The 20,537-nt window shown below is 41.6% G+C and overlaps 1 protein-coding gene across 5 annotated transcripts in view; it reads left to right on the top strand.

Moving 5' to 3' along the window:
* The first annotated feature begins 208 nt into the window (after positions 1 to 208).
* ELMO1 (engulfment and cell motility 1) overlaps positions 209 to 20,537 on the top strand; it is a 517,404-nt gene continuing 497,075 nt past the window's right edge. Inside the window, exon 1 of one of the 5 annotated variants that reach the window (XM_004676859.2) lies at positions 209 to 658. The gene's annotated coding sequence lies outside the window, so the exon portion shown is untranslated. Of the gene's footprint in view, positions 845 to 1,148; positions 1,168 to 20,537 lie in introns of those variants that run through there. The other 4 variants (XM_012720936.1, XM_012720934.1, XM_012720933.1 and 1 more) reach the window with 4 other exon arrangements.

Genomic DNA, 20,537 nt, shown 5'->3' with positions numbered 1-20,537 from the left:
CCCTGGCTTAACTGATTAGAACAAAACCTTGCAGTTTCAGTTACACATTCGGTGAATGCATAGATGACTGCAGAGAGAAGGAAATATTCCGCTGTCCAAGGGGAGAAGCACAGCGTCCAAACACTTCAACCTCTTAAAGTAGCTTTACAACAGCCCACCGAACTTTCCCCTCAGAATACCCAACCAGTTGCCCAAATGAACACACATAAAAAGATGCCCCACACTCTTGGCCTTGGGTGGCGCTACTAGGGTGACGGAGTTAATTAGGTCCCGCAAAACGCCGCGTGTGAGCTCATCTGAGAAGTCATGCTCTACACACATATTATTTATAGCATATTTGAGGCGTGCACGGCATTTGACATTTTCTTCTTTTTAAGTAGGGGGACTTTAAAAAAGTCGTGGGTAACCCTTTCCCACCTCAGACTAAGTGCTGTGGGCAGGTTATCCGGTGCGCGGGAGGCTTACGCGCCAACCACGCGTGTGCCGGCGCAGGTGCCGGGGGCGTCGGCGGCCACTCGGCTGCGTTTGCTCTGGTGGAGAGTTCGCGACTGATCTCTGCTTGCCTTGCAGATGCAAAATGTGTCTTTGGCCAGCAGGAGGAAGGAAGAGGAAGTGAGAGCAGCGGCAGCCGGCGGTGCAGCAGCCGGCGGACCCGAGTGTAAGTGCGTGTATTCAGGCGAGCAGGGGCGGATGAGAATGGGCAGTGGATAGAGACAGAGCCACTCTCTGCCACTGGCCCGAGCTGGTAGGCAGAACCTCCGTTCTTTTTTCAATGGTCACGGGTCGTCAGAGCTCTGGTCGCGGGGAACCGTCGTCGCCGTTGCAGTCCAGCGACCCCCGGCAGGTTCGTAAAGTTTCCTGGGCTGGCGCCGCGCCCGGACTGGTGACCTCAGGGAGGCTGGGGAGGGAGAAGGGACTGGGGCTGAGAGGAGGAGTTCAATTCCTGAAGACTCTTGAGCGCCGCGAAGACACTTTTGTTTCTTCCCTGGGGGCGCCGCGGCTTGGGCGGGGGTGCAGTGGAGCTCAGCTGGTGAGGGCTGCGGGCGCGCCACGGCGCTTGGCTATGGGGAAGTCTGGTGGAGCCGGGCGGCTAGAGTGGAAGTAGAGGGAGGGAGAACCGCGGATACAGCGCCGGGCCCTGGAACACTCGCAGACGTTTCGATCGCGGTCAGCTGGGGACGATGCTTGTGAGGTTACGCTGCAGGCTCCTACCGGTGGTTGAGGACTGGGAGCTGGTGTGGGATTGGGGGTTTGGAGACAGGAGGTTAAGCTTGAGAAGTGACTGACCGCTAGAACTCCCGGTTTTTCTCCGACGCTTACAAATGGGAGGGAATCCCCCGGCGAGCGAGCTCCTGGCTGAGGAGATTGATGGGCTGCTGGGACCGAGGGCCCTGAGGAACGGTAGGGGGCGATTGGGGCAGCTGATAGCTCCAGGGGCGATTGTTGCTTCTTTCTCGCCTCCGGGGACTGCCGAGATCCCCGCCGGGACCTGGAAAGACAGCCCTGGTTCGAGGGAAGATTATGGAATCGGAGCGGGGCCTCACTAGGAGCGCCTTGCCTTCAGTAAAGGGGAGAAGAGGAGCCCTGAGGTCTTAGATTACTAGCGGACTTGGCGCGGCCGCAGTCGTCAAGAGTAGCTTTGAGGAAGAGGAAATACTGAACTCTGTCGGCCCAGGGGTGCGCGCCTGTGCTCAGGGCTGGGAAGTCCGTGTTTGTACCGCGGGCGCGCGCGAGGGCAGGCAAGCCAGTGTGTGAGCGTGTGTGAGCGTGTGAGCGTGTGTGTGTGTATGCGCGCGCGCGGTATGTGTTAGCTACTGCGGGGGGCCTTCAGAGACAGGGACTCCCAGCCAGCCAGGAGACTCTTTCCTGCCTAGTACCCTTTTGAAGTTGGTTGCTCTGAGAAGGGATTGTTAGTTGACAACTTGACCCGCGTTGACCTAAAACCGCAGGACTGGGTCCCGGTAGTGACCCAGCTCTTGAGGGCCTCTGGACAGCTCCTGAGACTCAAGGAGCATATATTTTCTGATGTCCTGTGTCCCGAACCATGGGCCTGCTGCTGCTCACTGACAGTCATAAATGATGACGAGCTAATTCTTTATATTTAACATTTCAGAAAACCTGGGACACGAGTTTGTGCCAACCATCTGCCTCCTGAGGCAGATGCCAGGCTGGTCAGGAAGTGGGGCCTAGAATTGGGGTGGTATAGGTGGGGCAGTGGAAGAATTTCTGAGTTTTGTAACTTTTATAAAATAAAAACACTTAATGAGTTGTACTTATGTACCACTCTTTGAGGGTGACTTGAGGAACAAGAGATATCTAACCTCACCCAAGTTCACTTTTAGATGGAAAGGAGGGGGGCAGTAACTTATTATTAAAAGCTAACTCTGGTTGGTTTACCTTAATGCCACACCTATCTCCCAAGGTCATTTCAATGGTTATTGTTCCCCAATATATAATATTGGGGAGTCTATGGAGGACCAGATAGAAGATTGGATCCTCTTCTAGCAGGTAGCATACTTTTTTATAGTTTCCTTTCTGACCCTCTGCTATCTCTTGAAGCCTTTGGTGATATTGTCTTTTTTCTCACTATATTGATTGCTCAGATTTTTTTTTTTTTTTTGTAAATTAGTTTGACAGCTAGTCTCCTCTGTAAATTGTGAGGGAATGACCCTGGATTGTTGGAGCTCTACAGGTCTGAAGGGAACTGGGCACCAGAAGCTTGGTAGGTGACAGGAAGGGGAAGCCAAGGAAGGTAAAGTGGGTCTAGTGGCATTCAGGATCTGGATTGGGTGGTTCTATGATTGGTGGTCTACCATGCCCTACTTCCATGCCCACATCTTATGTTTCTGCCCTTTTTAATTTACAGCCATTTTGACCACCTTACTTTCCTTTTTTAACCAAGTGCTCTCTCCAGGACATTTGTATTATATATTATTCTTTTACCCATGGAGCTTTCCCTCATATGTCCAGATGGCTCACTTCCTGGCCATTGTTAAGTCTCTGCCCTGTTGTCAGTTATAGGAGACTTACCCTGACTAACTCACATAAAATAGAAACTAGCCCTTCCCTAGTCCTCTTAGCATTAATTACTCCTGATATCATATATTCCTTTATTTGATTATTGTCTGCCTCTCCAATTAGAATGACAATTCCATGAAGGCTGGGACTGTCTTATTTACTGTTCCAGAAACTAGACTTACCCCAGCATAACAGGTGCTCAATAAATGCCTATTGACTAACACAATCATAGGCATCTATTATGGGAGTCACTCACCAGGGAACTACACCAGGAAAATATTGCAACATCAGCAGCAAGTAAGAAACCCAGGTAACAAGCTTTTGCTTTTCTTTTCTATCCCTGGCCATTCTTCTTCAGATACCTTCTGCCTGGAGACTCCATCTATAGAATTTCAAACTTGAGAAAGGAAGAGAGAGGTAGTTCCTTGGGAGAGTAGAAACCAGTACAGTTTATTAATAACACATCTCCATTTTATTTGTGAAGTTCATTTCACCACTCCCTTTGGAGGAAGACTTCTTAAAGCTTGTATTGTTTTAGCCAAAGAAATACTCCCTATGAAGAAGGGCATTATTTTGAGTGAACAGACATCTAAGTGGGTCCTAGTCATCTGTCCCAGAAGATAAAGTAAAGGCATAGGAGAAGAGAAAGCAAGGGAATACGGAAAGACAAGCAGAAGAAGAAACTTGGTGGAAGATAGGGCAGAAGAGAGATGAGAAATGCCTGGGAAATGAATGAAAAAATAGACAAGGAGCTTTGGTAGTGCTCCTAAATCATTAGGATATTGAGATAGGACAATACTCGAACAAGCTTAAGTAGTTCATCTCCTTTAGGTGTTTGGTGCAAATGGATGGGAGGGGAGAGAAAGGTTAAGAATGCTTTGAAGTCTTTGCAGAGAGGATGTGGCTGGGGGTGTGTCAGAGGCTCTGTTGAGAAGGCTTTATGTATCACCTAAAGCTGAAGGTTTAAAAGTGATCATTCCTGTGGAGGACATTTCCTGTGATGGTGTAAGGGCTGGCTATATTTAAGGTTTGTAAGTGAAGCCTGGAAGCATGCTAGTACACCATTTAGTTTATAATACATTCATTCTATTAAATTTGGAAAATGGGAGGGACTAGTAAACCCTCTCTATAGCTCAAAAGCCTTAAGTGTTTGCTGCTAATTACACAACTCCAGTTCTTCCTTCTAGTCAACTAGTCTAGTTTTTTGAAAACTGGGATTACAATTCAGGAGTAGCTCTTAATCCAGATCAGCTGTTTAAAACACGAGATGGAACAGAGTACAATGTAAAACAGAATACTTTACAGAAGAAACACCAGACTTAATGTCAATGTGTATCAGGATTAAACAAACAAACAAACAAACAAACAACATGTTTCTGAAGGCCAGGAAAAATCTACTTTTTAAATCTAATTTGCCCAAGACTCTAGTATAAGTAGTTCATAGGACCATACTTTAAGAAAACTTAGATGCCCCCTCTCTGAGAAGTGCTGCTGATTTAATTGCCTTCTAAAGGGTGAATTTTCAAATGTTGACTTGGATGCAGTAAAAGCTTAAGACATAGACTTAACTTTCAAAATGCAGCTGTTTTATAGAACTTGACAATGTATTGGGCCCTAATGCTGCTGTCTTGGCAGAACTGGAAATCCTAGTTTTTTTTACCTTAGTGAGCATTAGATTAATTTGCAATATTTTAACAGTACGTATGATAAGGCAATTGAATATACTTTTTTTCTGATCAAGTTCTCATTTAGACCTTTTGAGATCTTTGAAACTTGGCTCAACTTTTCATTTTATATTTTCAACCTTGTGTTGCCCTTATGCATGATTTTAATTACTTTCAGAGGTTTGCAAGGAAAATAGTAATCTCTTCTGTTTGTGACCACATTGCTGTGATACATAATTAAATTAAACCGTTTACTGACCACTGGTTGGAACTAACCAAAGAAGGCAAAAGCTGAAAATTCAAGCACTCTCCAAAACAATGATCATAAAGGCATACCATCTCAGGAACATAGTGTGGCTCCTAATGAAATGTGTGTGGCCTAGGAAAGCCTTTGAATATGCCCAGCATAGCATTTTAAGTTACTGCAAAGCTAAGCCTGCACGCACAATGTAACACGGATTCCAATTTTCAGTTACCTGGGTAATTTAGGTTGCCTTACTGTAACCATTGGAATGCACTTGTAATAGGCAGAATGAAACCTAAAAAACACCATTATGATCCACAATTAAGTGAACTTGTCACTTAGTACAGTGTTCTCTAACTTTTCACTGGTTAAGTGCAGGTACAGGATAAAGCATTTGTCACTGGTCTAAGGTTGATTGAATAGTGAAGTATTATATAGGAATCCACGTGGGAGAAGGAATGCTAACTCATCAAACAGAATTAATCACAGCAACAACTTGGCACAGTGCTGAGACATTAGTTACATGTATAAATAGAAGATGATGATTCCCAGTCAGTGTTCTAGGCCCCCACAGACACCAGTTTCTAGAATCTGAAGAAGATTATTATTGGAACCTCAATTTCAGGAATTGAGGTTATAGTGTTGGCTATTTTAGTTTTAATAGGAACAAAACTTTCCTCAGTGGAAAGCGCAGTTGGTGGACTCCAGGACTGCTGTGAGTGAGTAGGTAGTAATTGCTGAATGAGGAGCAGTAGCTGGAGTGCTCCATGATCAGGCAAGCCATGATTGAGCATTTTCTCATGGTCACAGGATCCACGAGACAGTTTTCTGTATATGCTGACATCCTTCCTCCTAGAATACTGTTTTGAAAGTGATGGGAAGTCACCAGCATGGTATGATTATCCCATTTCATCCATGTGACATGGAGGGATGAAATGTCTTAGGGCTATTTGTAGAGTAGATCCGAACCTTTACCAAGCTTCCTTTACTTTCCCCCAGCTCTTCTTTTTTGTATACCATGAGGGTTTATTCTTATTGGTTCTTCCGGACTAGCCTTGTCTGAGGTCAGGCCACCCATGTCCAGCTATGCTATATCATAAACAGGGGCCTTTTCACTCCTATTTGTTGGTAGGAATGCCATGGGTTCTGATAGATGTGCCCTAGGTTGCTCACAGATGTGCCTGCCACCACTGAGGTTGAGTTTTCCTGAGTTGATGCCTCCCTTTGGATATATTATTCTGAAACTCACCTTCTTTGCCTTGAGAGTTAGAGCATCATTTTCTCAGGGACAGGATGCTTATCATTCAGACTCATGATATTGGAGCATGTAAGCCAGAATGCAAATCATGAATCAAAAGTAAGAATGATGTTTGCCAAGGAGAATAGACACATATTTTTCAGCCAACACTTTGTTCTCTGTGGATGAATCATGGTATATGTAAAAGCATAGAACCAATTGGGGTGGGAGGAGTCCTATTGGGGAAAGGGAATACATTTCAGACAAAGTATTTTCTTGCTAATCATATTTTTGCTCCTTCTTTTGCCCTGTATGCTATGCCAACTAAGGAAACCAGAGACAGTCTTTATGCAAGGTGATTTTACCCTTGGGTGATGCTGTGGATACTGATGTTGGTGTTTTTTAAATGCTTGCAAGGTATTGGCCATTTTTGTAAGCCTTTTATTTTAGAATCTCAATCGTAGCACTGTTGACATTTTGGGCTGGGTGGTTCTTTGTTGTGGGATCTGTCTTGTGCACTATAGGATGAATTCTACCTTCTTTGACCTCTGGCCACCAGAGAGAAGTTAGTGCAAAAACTAGTTCTGATAGCCAAAGTCTCTCTAGACACTGCCAGTTTTTTTTCCTCAGAGGCAATGCTTCTTCCCCCATTTGATAATCACTGCTTTGTTTTCTTACATAAGTTAGTTGTATTGATGTGTTATCAAACAGGTAGGGTCCTCAATAGCAGTTATATAGTATGGGTTATTCCTTATACTCTAAGGTGGTATGTTCACTGATTTGTGGTCTCTCCCTAGTTCATTTCTTCCTTCTAGCTCTCCAACTTACAACCCTAGCTTCTTTCACTCCTCTATGGCATGCTGTCTTCCTAACCCAAATGAATTTAAAGTTTAAATTTCTTATGTGTTCCCTTCTGACATCTCATGGCAAAGAAAACTGTACTTAGTGATTTTATGTCTCAGTTTCCTCTCAAGGTCTTGAATTCTGGCCACTGGTTGTTGCATTAACTGTAATGTCTACATAATGGGAGTGAGATAAACGACAAAAGGAAGGTAGGCAACAAAGGTCAGTATTGCTCATTCTGAGGTTTCTGTCACAAGATTAAGGAAATATCTGCATGCAGATGGATTAATGAGGTGAAATGCCTCTCCTTTGCTTGTAACATGTACCCTAGCTAGTTATCTATGAGAGAGATTGATATTCTATCAGTGTGACCAGGACATTGTGGCCAGTCAGGGGAGAAGTTTAAAGATACAGCCCTAGGGCTATTTTCCTATGCCACTCTGTCCATTTAATTTCTGTCCTAATCTTGCCACATTTGTTTTCTTATGTAATTATCTGTCACCCTTTTATTTACCTTCACGGTTTGGCTGCTGTAGCAGTGCAGAGCAGCATCTAGTGGCTTAAGCGACGTGGAACTATTGCTGGCTGTGTACTAGCCATGTCTCCCAAAGCTGCACCTTCTTATAAGTCATAACCCTATAGCAGCCCTCCACCCTTCCTTCCGCCCTTTGTGCCTTTTTTTTTTTTTCCAGTTTGAAATAGCTCTTAGAGTGCCAGCATTTTGTGTTGTTTGATTCTGTGGCTAAGAAGTCCTGAATGAGCTATATTTTCCAGGCTGCTACACACAATTACCCTTAATTTCAAAGAATGATGCATTTCAAAATAATTATTTTCTGGTTTTAAGCTCTTTAACCCAAATGGAGAGCCACAGCAGACTTTGCCTTTGCCTTTAGAAGGCATGTGGCTTGGGAGGTAGTGCTAGTGAACAGGCTTTGGTTAGATTGCATATTTTTGGCTAAGTGAAGAGTGAATTCCAATAACACTCAGTAAAGCTGGTTTTTACTTGACTCATGCCCACTCTCACCCATGCCACGCCCCACCATTTTCATAGTGGACTGGGCGCCCTAGTTATTCCCACTGTGGGTTACTCTGGAAAGTGTCCGAAAACTCAAAATTTTAGGTTTGGGGGAATGGAACTGATGCTTTCATGAATTACATAGTAACTGAGTGTTGTGTACATGTATATGTGTATGTAAGAAACACAGTTCTACTAGTGACAGGTCTTTAGTAACAAAAATTTATGTATCAGCTGCTAAATCTTATTTTCTCCATTGCTTCTTACTTTTGTATCAAGCCAGCAAAATATACATTAAATCAAAACTTTTAATTAAGAGTGAATCACTTTAGATTTATACTACTGACCAAAAGTGACTTGGACTCAGAATTATTTTCTCAATTATCCATTGTCTATTTCTCAGTTGAGTTTTGAGAAACGTCTGTCTGATTTATATTAGAGAAGCATAAAAGCTTTATTAGTTAATTGTAACATGTTAAGAAAAGAAAGGTGTGTCTTATGCTTAAAATGCACATAATTATATTAAATTCAAATATTCCTCAGTTTACAGCTCTCATCATAATACTTCATTCACTCATTCATTTTGATGCATTTTTCTTTTGTTTTGTGTTCAAGATGCTTCCTGGGTATAACAAGATCTGCTTCATATGAGCAGTATGCTGAGGGGAATGTATGGGGGACAGAACTACTAACAGATGTTCATACATATGTTTAAAGTGTTTGCAGATCAGAGAGAGAGGAAGGGACTCTCAAATAAAGTAACTCTGTGAAAACTGGGTGAGATCAGGATATATTCAGGGAATTTTAGGGTAATGCCTAGAGAAAGTCTGGACAAGGTTGTCTGATGTTGAATCTGGGTTTTTGAATTGAGTAGAAAGGAAAGCCAATGGAATTTAAGCCAGGAAAAGATGCAGTTGGAACTGAATGGAAAACACAAGATTAACTGTCACAGCAGGAGGAAGGTGGCAAGGAAAGATAGAAGTTGAAGTTCCTTTTTTCTAGGCCTACATAAATAAACTCACAGATTGGTTGAATGAATAAGTAAATAAAGCAATAGGTTTGCTATGTAAATGCAACTTGAAGATGAGCTGCTCTGCCTTATTTTCCAGCCTGAGTAGTGTGCTAATCCTTATCCTTTGGTCACAGGACTTCTGGAGATCCCCAGGGGCATGTGAACCAGTATAAGAGAAGGGAAGGTAGAGTGGTACTCCAGAGATATTTGCCTGAACTCTGAGCAAAAACAGAAAAGATTTAGTGCCTGACTGTGATACAGGACAGGAAACTGGCCAAAAACAGTGCCCAAATAGTTTTTCAGTCACTGTCTGGGTTCTTCACCTGTGCACACAATTCCAAGAATACACAGGTTCAGAGAACAACAACAATGGGATTTAGTCAACAAAGGAAAACAAACGGCCACTTACTTACCCAAAGCAGTGTCCAGAGGTCCAGTGTTATAAAACCCTATACACAAGGGCACCCAGGATGGTGTCTTCCTGCCACTGAAGACATGGAGGTTCTATACCAAACAAAAGGCCATGCTCCCAAGATGGCCTTATCCTACCATTGAGTGTCTGGAGCTCCTGACAACAAGATAACAAATAGGCTGGGATCCAACTCACAAAGATAGCAGGAGATGTAAGAGATGCAAACTGGAGCTGCCAAGATGTGCCAGCACAGAACCAGACAATCGAGTCTCAAAAACAGTAGCTGCAGCTGCTGAAAGACCCCCAAAATGACCACACTCTCACATAGCTCAGTGAGGTGCCAAGCTGTGGCTCTTTGCCTTCTCCTTCCAGGATTCAACAGCCACCAAGTTGGAAACCAAAACAGTCCTTCAGCTACCTGCAAATCTCCCAAACCTTTCCTTTCTGAGGTTGGTCCACTGGAAGCCTCTCTATGTCCCCCAGAGGGCTGTAGTATTCCTCTGAAAGACTAGCATGGTGGACACAGTAATGGCCAAACCCCAGAATCTCTGAAGATGGGAAACTACTAAAATCCTGAAAGCCTAATCCTCAGGGTTCCTGCTGCTGCCACCTCTTATATTTCTTATCAGAGTCTCCACCCTCACTGATACTCTCTTTGCATTTTTCCGGGGGCTATCTATCCTCAACAGCACCCTCTCTGGAAGGCACCACCTGTAACAGTCTTGGCTTCAGTTACTGTTACAATTGTATTTGGGAAAAGAAGAAAGAATGAATCTATGAGGTTAAAGCTAAATACATAAACTTTGACTGAGAGTGCCAGATTTTTTGACTGCATCAGCTGGTTGACTTGATATAAGTTAATTGTCTTTATCAGCCTCAGTTATTATATCTTTTACTGGAGATACAACCCTCTCTTGGTATCCACAGAGGTTTGGTTCCAGGACACATAGCAAATACCAAAATCAGAAGATGCTCAATTGTCTTTTATTAAATGGCCTAATGTTTGCATATAACCTATACATATTCTCCTGTATACTTTAAATCATTTCTAGATTACCTATAATACCTAATACAATGTAAATGTTATACAAATTGTTGTTAAATTGCACTGTTTTAAGGACTAATGGCAAGAAAAAAAGGGGGGGGGCTGTTTAATACAGACTCAATCATTGTATCCTGATTACGTAAGTATGAATTATCCACCTAGGTTTGCTGAATCCTTGTATATAGAGGGCTGACTATAATACAGGTCCCTCCCTCTTGCAGTTGTTAAAGTAATTAAATGTAATGATTGTAAAGCAGGGTGCCAGGAAAGCTTTGAGCTTTATCTGCTATTATATTGATGTTACTATTACTAATTCAACAACAGTTTATATTTTCCTAGAATCATTTCTGGATATGCACTTGCTATCTCATCTTCTTTAAGTAGCCAATTTATCTCTCCATAAATCTTGACTAGATTGTTGTTTGATTTACGTATCTTTTCATCAAGAAAACTGCTAAGTTTTGGGTCAGGAAAAATTATGATTGATGTGAATTTAAAGAACTGATGTAATGAATCATGCTGGCAACCTAGGGACAGCAAGTGAAAACTCTTGTAAATAGATGGCTATCTCTTCAGTTAGTATGAATATGGGATTTTACTGTATTTTTTTGTTGTTATTCTATTTTGGGTAAAGAGAATGCAGTTTGATAATTAGTACTATTCACCTTTCCTTCACTTTATGGGGCTGTTTGCAACTCTCCAGAGTGGGCAGTGAGGAACCCTCCACGCCCACCCCAATAGTGGAATATGACAGAGGATCAACTGATAGAAATTTAATTCAATATACCACGCTTTATATGATTATGTTGTTTGTTAAAGAAACTTAGTTGTTCCATAAGCATTTTCTAAATCTCCTTTTTGAGTCATTTGGAAGTCTCTGGTAAGTTGGGAACTATTGAAGTGTTCATTGGCAGGCAGGTGGTAGTAAGTATTAATTTTTCTTTCTTAATCTGAGTCTATAAGAAAATACCCTGAGGGTAAAAGTGAGAAATAAAAGTAGGGTGACTAGTCCCAAGAGTATAGTTCCAGAGAGCCCTGTTGTTCCAGTATCTTTAATTGTTATCTACTTCCATTTTCAAAGATGTCCTGACCTGAGCAATTCATTTTATGACCACCTAAGCTTGACCTCCTATTTCCATTTTACTCATACTCTCTGACTCTTACCAGTTTGGGTTCCTTTTCTACTTTATATTCCACTGGGAAGACAACAGCTAGCTGACAGCCTCTTTAACTCATTACACAGTAGCTCATGTTCCTGCCGCTGGGTAATGGCTTTTATGGAATGGTCAAAAGAAATAAACCTCAACATAAACACAAAACTGCCATCAAGTGTGGATACAATGGAAACTGCTTCTCCAAACCTGTGCTCTGAGCATAGTATAGTTTCCTTTTTTCCCTTACCCATTACTATCATCATAAAAGTATTCAGCTAACATTCTATGCAAGAGTGTTTGGTCCCTTACAAACTATACAGTGCCTTCTCTGTAAAATATAATTTCCAGTCATTCTCTTCTTTCGAGTAGGGTGAATGGATCATTGAGCTGCTAGTTGTGTAGCAGTGCATCTTTATTATGTATTGTGATTAGTGTTAACTTTAAATAGGATCCAGTGTTAAATATTTAAAGACCCATAAAAATTATGTAGTGAGGCCCTCCCTGGTGGTGCAGCAGTTTAAAGCACAGCACAAAAGAAGCTTAAACCACTTCCTCATGAGTTCGATCCCCGCCTGCCCTGGAGGAGATCCACATGGCGAGGCAGACCTCTCCTGACCAGCCCGCTGCTCCCCTCAGCAGTGTACTTCATCGATCTGTCTGTTCTACACCCCACTCGGTCTCTGGTGAATCCTCTCACCCTCCGCATCTCTGGCCTGTACCCCAGTTCTGTACGAATAAATAAATAAATCTTTAAAAAAATTATGTAGTGAAATACAGCTTTATAGTAAATCACTGGAGAATCATTCATATACACACATATTTAACATATACACGCACAGGCACACACACAAATACACACACACAAATATATAATTTAACAGGTTTAACAGGGATTCAATCATATTAACTCACCTTGCATCTATTTCCAGATTAAGAAATTTGCATGTCAGAGAAGCTGGCTGTCCAGCTCAAGTAGATCCAAACCAAGCGAATATTCTCTCTATGTTTCACTCTTCTGTCACAATTAAGTCCCCAGGTCCATTTTTACCTCAGTTGAATCTGTTATGGTGCAGTGTTGTGTTGAGTGGCCATGCTGCTCTGTGAAGGATGGGGAAGGATTTACTGTGAGGGCTTTGTTTGAGGAGCACGTGAAAGAGCACAGGAAGTGTTCAGAAGAGTCTGAGCTTCATTTACGTGAGCCGTGGTTTACTGCTTGAACTATGGTCAAGAGAAGAGGGCAGTGATGGTGGATTTATTTATATCCCCATCAGTTATCTTTCCACAATAATAGACATTGTGTTGTAATCATTGCTGGCTTATTAAGGACCTTTTTAAGTCCTTTCAAACAGCTAGAGTACATGGAAGTGCAGTGAACCAGTATGAAAATCAGCACCTGGATCTGAGAATGTATAAGACATGTTAGGGTGTACAAAAATATGTCATCAGGAAAACCCCCACATCTGTTTTTATTTCAAGATATAGTTTTCAGACAATGAATAGTCTGGAGGGTGATTTTTCAAAACCAGATCAATGCAAGTCCTAGAGAAATGGCACAATAACAGTTTTAATATTTAATTTCACTCTGCTTTCAAAATCCGAGAATTGCATTGTGAAGAGCTGGACTCATCCATTCAAAGAGATGAATACAAAAGAGGGTATCTACTATCACATGCTGGGGAGGAGAACTACCATGAGATTTTTGTCTTAGGATGCCAGAGAGACAAAAGAACCTTTAACTTTAGGAGACAGATCTAAATGAACTTTAAATTAAATTCTTAATGGCTACTGTGGGTGTGAATTTGCCTCCAGCATTTGCCTTTGAAATATTCTTGAATTCATTTGTTCATCCACAAGTATTTATTTAGCAACTGCTATGTACCACAAGGTGTGCCAAGTGATAAACAATGATGAGTCCCTTTCCTAGGAACAAAAATAAATCTGTCTTCATTTCATGAGCTGCTTACAAACTAGTAGCTAGCGGAAATATACATTAATCAAAGGATCACACAAATGTAGAATTTAAACCAAGTCACCGGCTGTGTGGGAAAGGTACTGGTGCTGAAGGGCCTACAGTAGCAGGATTAATGTGATATGGGAGGTTTAGGAAGAAAGAAATAGATTTTACTGGGGGAGGAACCGTAAATGTGGGTGATTAATACATGCTAAGGACTTTCATGTTGAAGGAACACCCAAGGAGAGGGTACTTTTCCAGGTCTGGGTAAAGCTGGAGAGAAGGGTCATCTGGACCCCGATTCTGAGCTTTAGTCAAAAGAGCAGTGGGTTGTCATTGAAGTGTTTTACTGGAGAGAGCAACTTGACCATGCTTTGCAAAGATCTTCTTGGCATCATTGTTAAAATTAGGCACAAAGAGACCACACTATTAGTCCTTTTACAGTCTTACAATTTCTAAAAGAATCAATTTGGCCACTAGTGTCTCCTTCACATTTTAAACAGCAATTTAACCAAGTGGTTTAGAATGGGCATTGTAACCACTTAAGAATGATAAAGTACCTAGTTTTGTCATTCTCAGACTTCAAAATGCCTCGGGATCACTGGGGACACAGAAACTGCATCTTAACAAGTCCCTCAGATGATTCTAATGCAAGTGGTTTGAATTCCATTTTTAGAAGCATCCTTCTAGAAAGAGATAAGTGAAAAAAGAATAATAAACCTCAAGGCAGCTAATAGAGGATAGAACTAATGGCAGCTTCTTATTGCCTGGGTTATCACTTGGACCTGTTCTTCCAATACTGGAGGGATTTTCTTCCAGTGCACCTGAAATGAATTCTAAATCCTTTGAGTTTCTTCTAATTTATTTTGTAATCTTTTCAAATGCATTTGTTTTCTCAGATTTGTGGCATACTCCCTGTGTCTCTGATATTTTACTTTTCATTTTGTCTCCACTTAATAAGAATCTTTTAATATAAGTCCTGGTTGAGACTGTGAGACAGAGAGGTGATTTGGGGAACTCTGCAAAGGTGAAGGAAATGAGAAGCCCTTCTGTGGGTTTTGTTCATTTTGTCTTCTAGAACAGGAGACTGAACATGTTGCATATGGAGAAACCATAGTTACCACAATGTGGAACTATTTTCAGGGAGCCAGGAGGACTCATTTGGGTGTATCTCCTTGAGCTACTCATTTTTTGGTGCCTCTTAAAATTCTGTTCAGAGCCTGACTTTGAGGAAGAGGGTTCACAGAGTATAAGAGCTCAATATTCCAGCTCAGGCTTTCCCAGGTTGCAACAAATATTAGAACAAACTTAAAGGAGTGAAGAAGTCACACAAAAGGGTGGGTATATTAATGAACAGAATGAACAGCTCTCCAGGACTTACAAATCTGCCTGCTCTAAAGGGGTTCTGCCTTCCCTTACATAAAGACAAACAAACTTTTAGTGTGTAAAACCTTAAATAGAAAAGGAATTTAATAGAATCAGTGTGCAATAGAAAGAAGAGAGTATAATTAAAATAATTTCTAAATGAGGTTCCCAAATTTTCCCATCCCTGCTTGGTAAATGCCCAGCCAAACAGGGTTGGCCCAAAGCTGAGCCAACAAGTTTGCCACAATTCTAAAGTAACCTCTGGTAGGGAATCTTAGGATAGGAGCAGAAGAGGCCAGGCAAGTCTGGAAGGAAAAGAGCAAAATCAAAATACAAGTCTATATGAAAGTGCCATTGTCAGCTTGTCCAAGGGTCTCTCATCTATGTCTCTGCCTTTTTTCCATTGTTTCCTTCCATTTCCTCCAAGGCCCTAGTACAGTCCAGGGTTAAGAAGCAAGTGTAGCTTCTTCACGTATCTCTGTTTCATATACCTCCTCCAGTCTTCTTCACTCCTCTTCTTTCATAAATTCTTTTCCCATTCTTTTTCAGTTTCTTTTCTCTGCACAGTTCCACCCTTTCTTGGTTGGGGCAGGAAACCTGGAACCTCCCCTTTCTTGGATATCATGCTGTTACCGCGAAGTGCCCTATGCCCTCATCTTCCCTAGTTACTTCTTGTGCAAACCTTCATTCATTTCCTTTTATTTCATCACTGGACACATCAAGTGCTTCTCTGTGCTAGTACTTATGGTGTCACTTTATCTACTCATTCATGTCTTTTTTTCCCCCTGAGTAGATGGGCGGGGAGAGACTGAGGAAGGTAATCCTATTGCAGAGGCCATAACAGGTGCTCAGTAACTGTTGGCAGAAAGAAACACTATTATATAATTATATGTATACATTATACTTTAATTGCATTCATTTATCACCCTATTGGAAGATCCTTTAACATGACTTCTTGATTCTTACATAAGCCCCAGGGACACTGGAATCAGGATGAGTATTATTATACTTAATTTTTCTGAGACCACCATGCTTAAGGTCACTTTGACTGAGGTATAGTTGTCAGAGCTGGGCAGGCAGATGAGCTTGGTAATACCTTTACCTCCTGTGATGGCATCAGTGATTGTTTTTTGTCATTCCCTAGTACCCAAATCTATCTTAAATGTAATGAACTTTTCAGAGTAGAAAACCAACATTTTGCATTATATGACTGTCTGCAGAAGTATTTATTCTTCCTGTGTCTACTTATAATTCTATCTTGATCACTAAAAGCTTATAGGACATGGACATTAGGAAACCATAATTTTGAAGAATATAGAAAAAATTCCATTACTTAAGCCCTGAAAGATTTATCTGCTTTGTTGCTCCATCCTCTGTTCAGTCAGTGTCGAATTCAGCTTTTCTCTTCCTTCCTGCCCATTGCCTAAGGGCAACCAGCTATTCATGACATACACTGGGGTTTGGGATCTTTCCCACATGTGTGGTTACCCACATTTCATTTATTATTTTCTGAGAGCACCATGGCCTCAATAATTTATGTTTCTAGGCTATAATTGCACATTATTTTCCTAGCTATCAAAGGTTTCAACTAGCTATTGAAACTTGATAGGTGTCATGGCTGTTTTGCAGGAACCATTTATCCTGATGTTCAAGTACTGAGCTGAGCTCATTTGGTTTTATCCAAGTAGTGTGCTCTGAGCATACACACACACACACACACACACACACACACACACACACACACGAAACCCCAAACTTACATGTTCTGAAGTGATGCTGAAAGTGGAGCATATGTGGGGCTTTGGAACTACATTCTCAGACCTTCCACAGCTTCTTTCTCTCCAATAAAATAACCAGGCAACTCTGCTTCCCCAGTGCAGGGATTCTGCTAGATTCTAGGTATGTCTATTCTAGTTATGAATTTTGGGGATGAGGAAATAACCAGACGATGGGGTTGGAAAGCCACTGGTGAGATAGATCTGAGCTAAACTTCATTGTTCTTGTGATTTCCCTAAGCCCCCACTCTGTAAAGCTACAGAGATGTTTTCATACTTCTGGAAATTATGTCTCAGAAACAGACAACTGCTCTTGACTAGCTTCCTCCACCCTTCAGGTTTGTTGATGATTTGGAAATGAGTCCTTAATGATAACATTTGTAGGGAAAAATTGCCATAGCATTAGAATAATTGATGTAAAGGATAAAAATTACGCATTTACTATTCTACTGCTTATGATTTATTTCAAATTACTATTTTTTTTAGTATTGGGGTTTGAAGCCTGGGACTCCTTTTTTTCTCTTTTAGCTATAATAAGGCCTATCTGCAGCAGGCTTCCCTGGTGCTGTGAGCATGCTATTTGTAGGCCCCAAAAGTGAATTTTATTCATTAATTCATTTTTATAATTCTCTTTGCCAGGGAAATGAGGATACTTGTGGGGTGAATTTGTCCCTTCCAGGAGAGGAGGAGGCAGCCTTGATTAATATAAGAGTCTCTGCAGTTACCAGCCACTGTGCAGTTGTAAGATGAGTGTGTATATGGGATAGGTTGTCAGGCGTGGAGGTCTTAATCAGGAAGCCAGGCTCCTAAGCCTGAGTTTCACACTGACTAATCTTTTCCCTCAAGATGGTCTCAGTTACCCAAGTTGTAGAGTATCGATGGAGGGGACTGGACTTGGTTGGGATCCCAAGCAAATATCCATAGATCATTTAGCTACTTTAATCATCACAGCAGATTAAAGAGGTGAGACTCTGGGTCATCAACACCAGAAGTTCTGGGAGGATTCTAGAATCCATTTTATACAAAGATTATTTGTCTTACGTAATTGTGACATTAAATTCCTTTTGGGAATTCCTGGAAGACTTCCAATTTCCTCTTCTTCCCTACAGCTCCATTTCTTATTGTTTACAACCTAATGCCACCTTTGATATCGCCTTCAGACTGACTTCTTGACCTTTGACTGATAGACCAAACAGAATTAGTTCATTCCTCTGGGCAAAATAAAATAAAGCAAAGCAAAACATTGATTTCTGCCTCTTAAGTTTTTTAGCTCCTCTGCTGGGCCAGCAGCTCCTGCTACCATATTCATCTTTGCATACTGCCCACTATCTGGCATAAAATATGCCCCAAAGAGGATTCTCAAAGATGATAAGATGGGAGAGTGGTGAAAGTAAAGATGAGCCCTTTTCTTGGTAGCACTTCCAGAAACCATCAAGAATTGTATCGAACAGAGCCTTCCCTGGTGGCATAATGGGTTAATGTGCAGCACTGCAAAGTTTTCCCAAGCCACTGCAGCACAAGTTCGATTCCCTGCCAGAAAGTTGACCCACATGGTTGTGGCAGACATCTCCTGACCCTCCTGCTGCTTCTTTCAGCAGTGTGTTTCAGTTGATCTAACTGCTCTGCTCCCCACTCTGTCTCTGGTGAGTCCTCCCACCACCACTCCCACCCCGCACTTCTGGCCTGTCCCCAGTTTTTGTATGCATGAATAAACAAATCTTTAAGAAAATGAATTGTATCAAACAAATTATTCTAACCTATTTCGGATTTACCAGTTGAGCTGCTTTATCTCTGGTGGGCCTTTCTCTTCTAATATCTGAAGGTGTCAGAGGTAATTGTATTCAATGCTTTATCTTCCAGATGCCCCTGACAGACATCTCTTAGAGAAGTGGTGGTGGGAGGGCAGGAGAAATGTAAAAAACCTACATATTAAGCAAAGGTGTTTTGCAAGTAACAAATCCTTCCGAAGTATATTATCTGATATTCCCCTCTTTGAGTCTCTTTCCTTCCTGAATTGAAAAAGAGCCCACAAGATTGTGCCACCTTCTCCTCTGGACAGAAAAGAGTTGCATTGAGAATAATAGGAAAGCTGATTTCCTGGTTGCACTCCTACTCAAAGAGATCTGAGTGTCGCCATCCCACACTATTTGCATCACTGAGCTCCACATATTGCCAAGACTGCTTCTTAAATTTAAACACATTCAGATGAGGATAAGGAAAGTCTGAGGGAAAAGGTAACACTTTACCACGATAAGAGGCTAAAATGTGCGTCAGCACTATGCTTAGTATGTTTTCCTCCTGCTTTTGGATTAATGACAGACAGAACATTAATTAAAAAGTAAAAAGCTCATCTCTGAGATGAAATTATTTGTGAAATTATTATTATTTGATGAAATTATTCTTCTTTTATCTGCTGAGTCTTTGAATTTTGAAAACATCAAAACTGGGAAATTATTTCCTGGGGTCTTTCTAATGTGACTTCTTATTTGATTGTTTGATCTTAAGACTTGAAACTGAAGCAGTGCTATAAAAAGAAATGTCATTGCAAGGTTCTGATTGTCTTCATGGTGACACAGATGATGACAGGACTCTGAATATATATACTGTTGTTTACTGGTTCTGCCCAATCCCTGTCCAGGTTCGAATGTGTAGCAGTTAAGACTGCTAAGAAGCAGTGTAACTGGATTCATTAGTCTGAGTTCTGAAAGCTTCTCTGAAGGGTTATTTTTGTATTCATACATGCAATTTTAATATTTGGGGACAGGCTGTACCACTTTCTAGGTGCCAAAAGTGATCACTCAGTTTTTTTTTTATTAGGTTCTATTTTAGCTTCAAAAATATTTTATTTTTTATGAAATGCTGTATGCCTTTGACCCACTTCTCTTTTCCTTGGGACGTGTGTCCTAAGATGATGAGATTTATATTAGTAATACCTACAATATTAATTCTTTTCAAATGAAATTACTGTCTTTGTCCTCAAACATTTATTTATGCATGTGTGTGCATTCCCACCCAAGTTGATAAAATGCCTTTGAAGCACACATGGGAAAAATGGCTTTTTGTCCCTTTGTCATTAGGAGAAAGACTATACAGGGGCCTGCGGGACACCGCTGGAGTACCCAATGTCTCTGAACTAGCAGACCTGACACTGTTGTCTTCATTGCTCCTTCATGCTCATGGTGGTTGTGCCATGTCACAGGCCACAGGCCTTGCAGAAATGAGAGAAGACATTGTTTACCGAAGAAATGAGCTGTCAGCTTCCATCTCCTCTTAACTACCATTTTCTGTATCTTAGAAATGAGTGACAGTTATTAAAATGGCTGTAGAATAATTGCAGTTAAAAGTAAAGACGGGCCCTCCCTGGTGGCGCAGCGGGTTAAAGCACAGCACTGAGAAGCTAAAGCCACTTCCACATGAGTTTGATTCCCGCCTGCTCCGGAGGCACACGGGTGACTTGGTGATGGGAAACCCATGGGAATTACAATTGAGATGGGAAAAAAAAATGTACAAAATGATGTAAAAATAAACTGTTATATAATTTAAAAAAAAAAAAAAAACTGTTCTTCTTGGGCCCTCCCTGGTGGTGCAGCGGGTTAAAGCACTGCACTAAGAAACTAAAGCCACTTCCGTATGAGTTCGATTCCCGCCTGCCCTGGAGGAGATCCACATGGCAAGGCAGACCTCTCCTGGCCCGCCCACTGCTCCCCTCAGCAGTGCACTTCGTTGATCTGCCTGTTCCGCTCCCCGCTCTGTCTCTGGTGAATCCTCTCACCCTCCACATCTCTGGCCTGTACCCCAGTTC

The sequence above is a fragment of the Condylura cristata genome, unplaced genomic scaffold (assembly GCF_000260355.1).
Source record: "Condylura cristata isolate star-nosed mole 26May11 unplaced genomic scaffold, ConCri1.0 scaffold00005, whole genome shotgun sequence".
Taxonomy (NCBI): Eukaryota; Metazoa; Chordata; class Mammalia; order Eulipotyphla; family Talpidae; genus Condylura; species Condylura cristata.
This window is presented reverse-complemented; position numbering and strand designations above follow the sequence as displayed.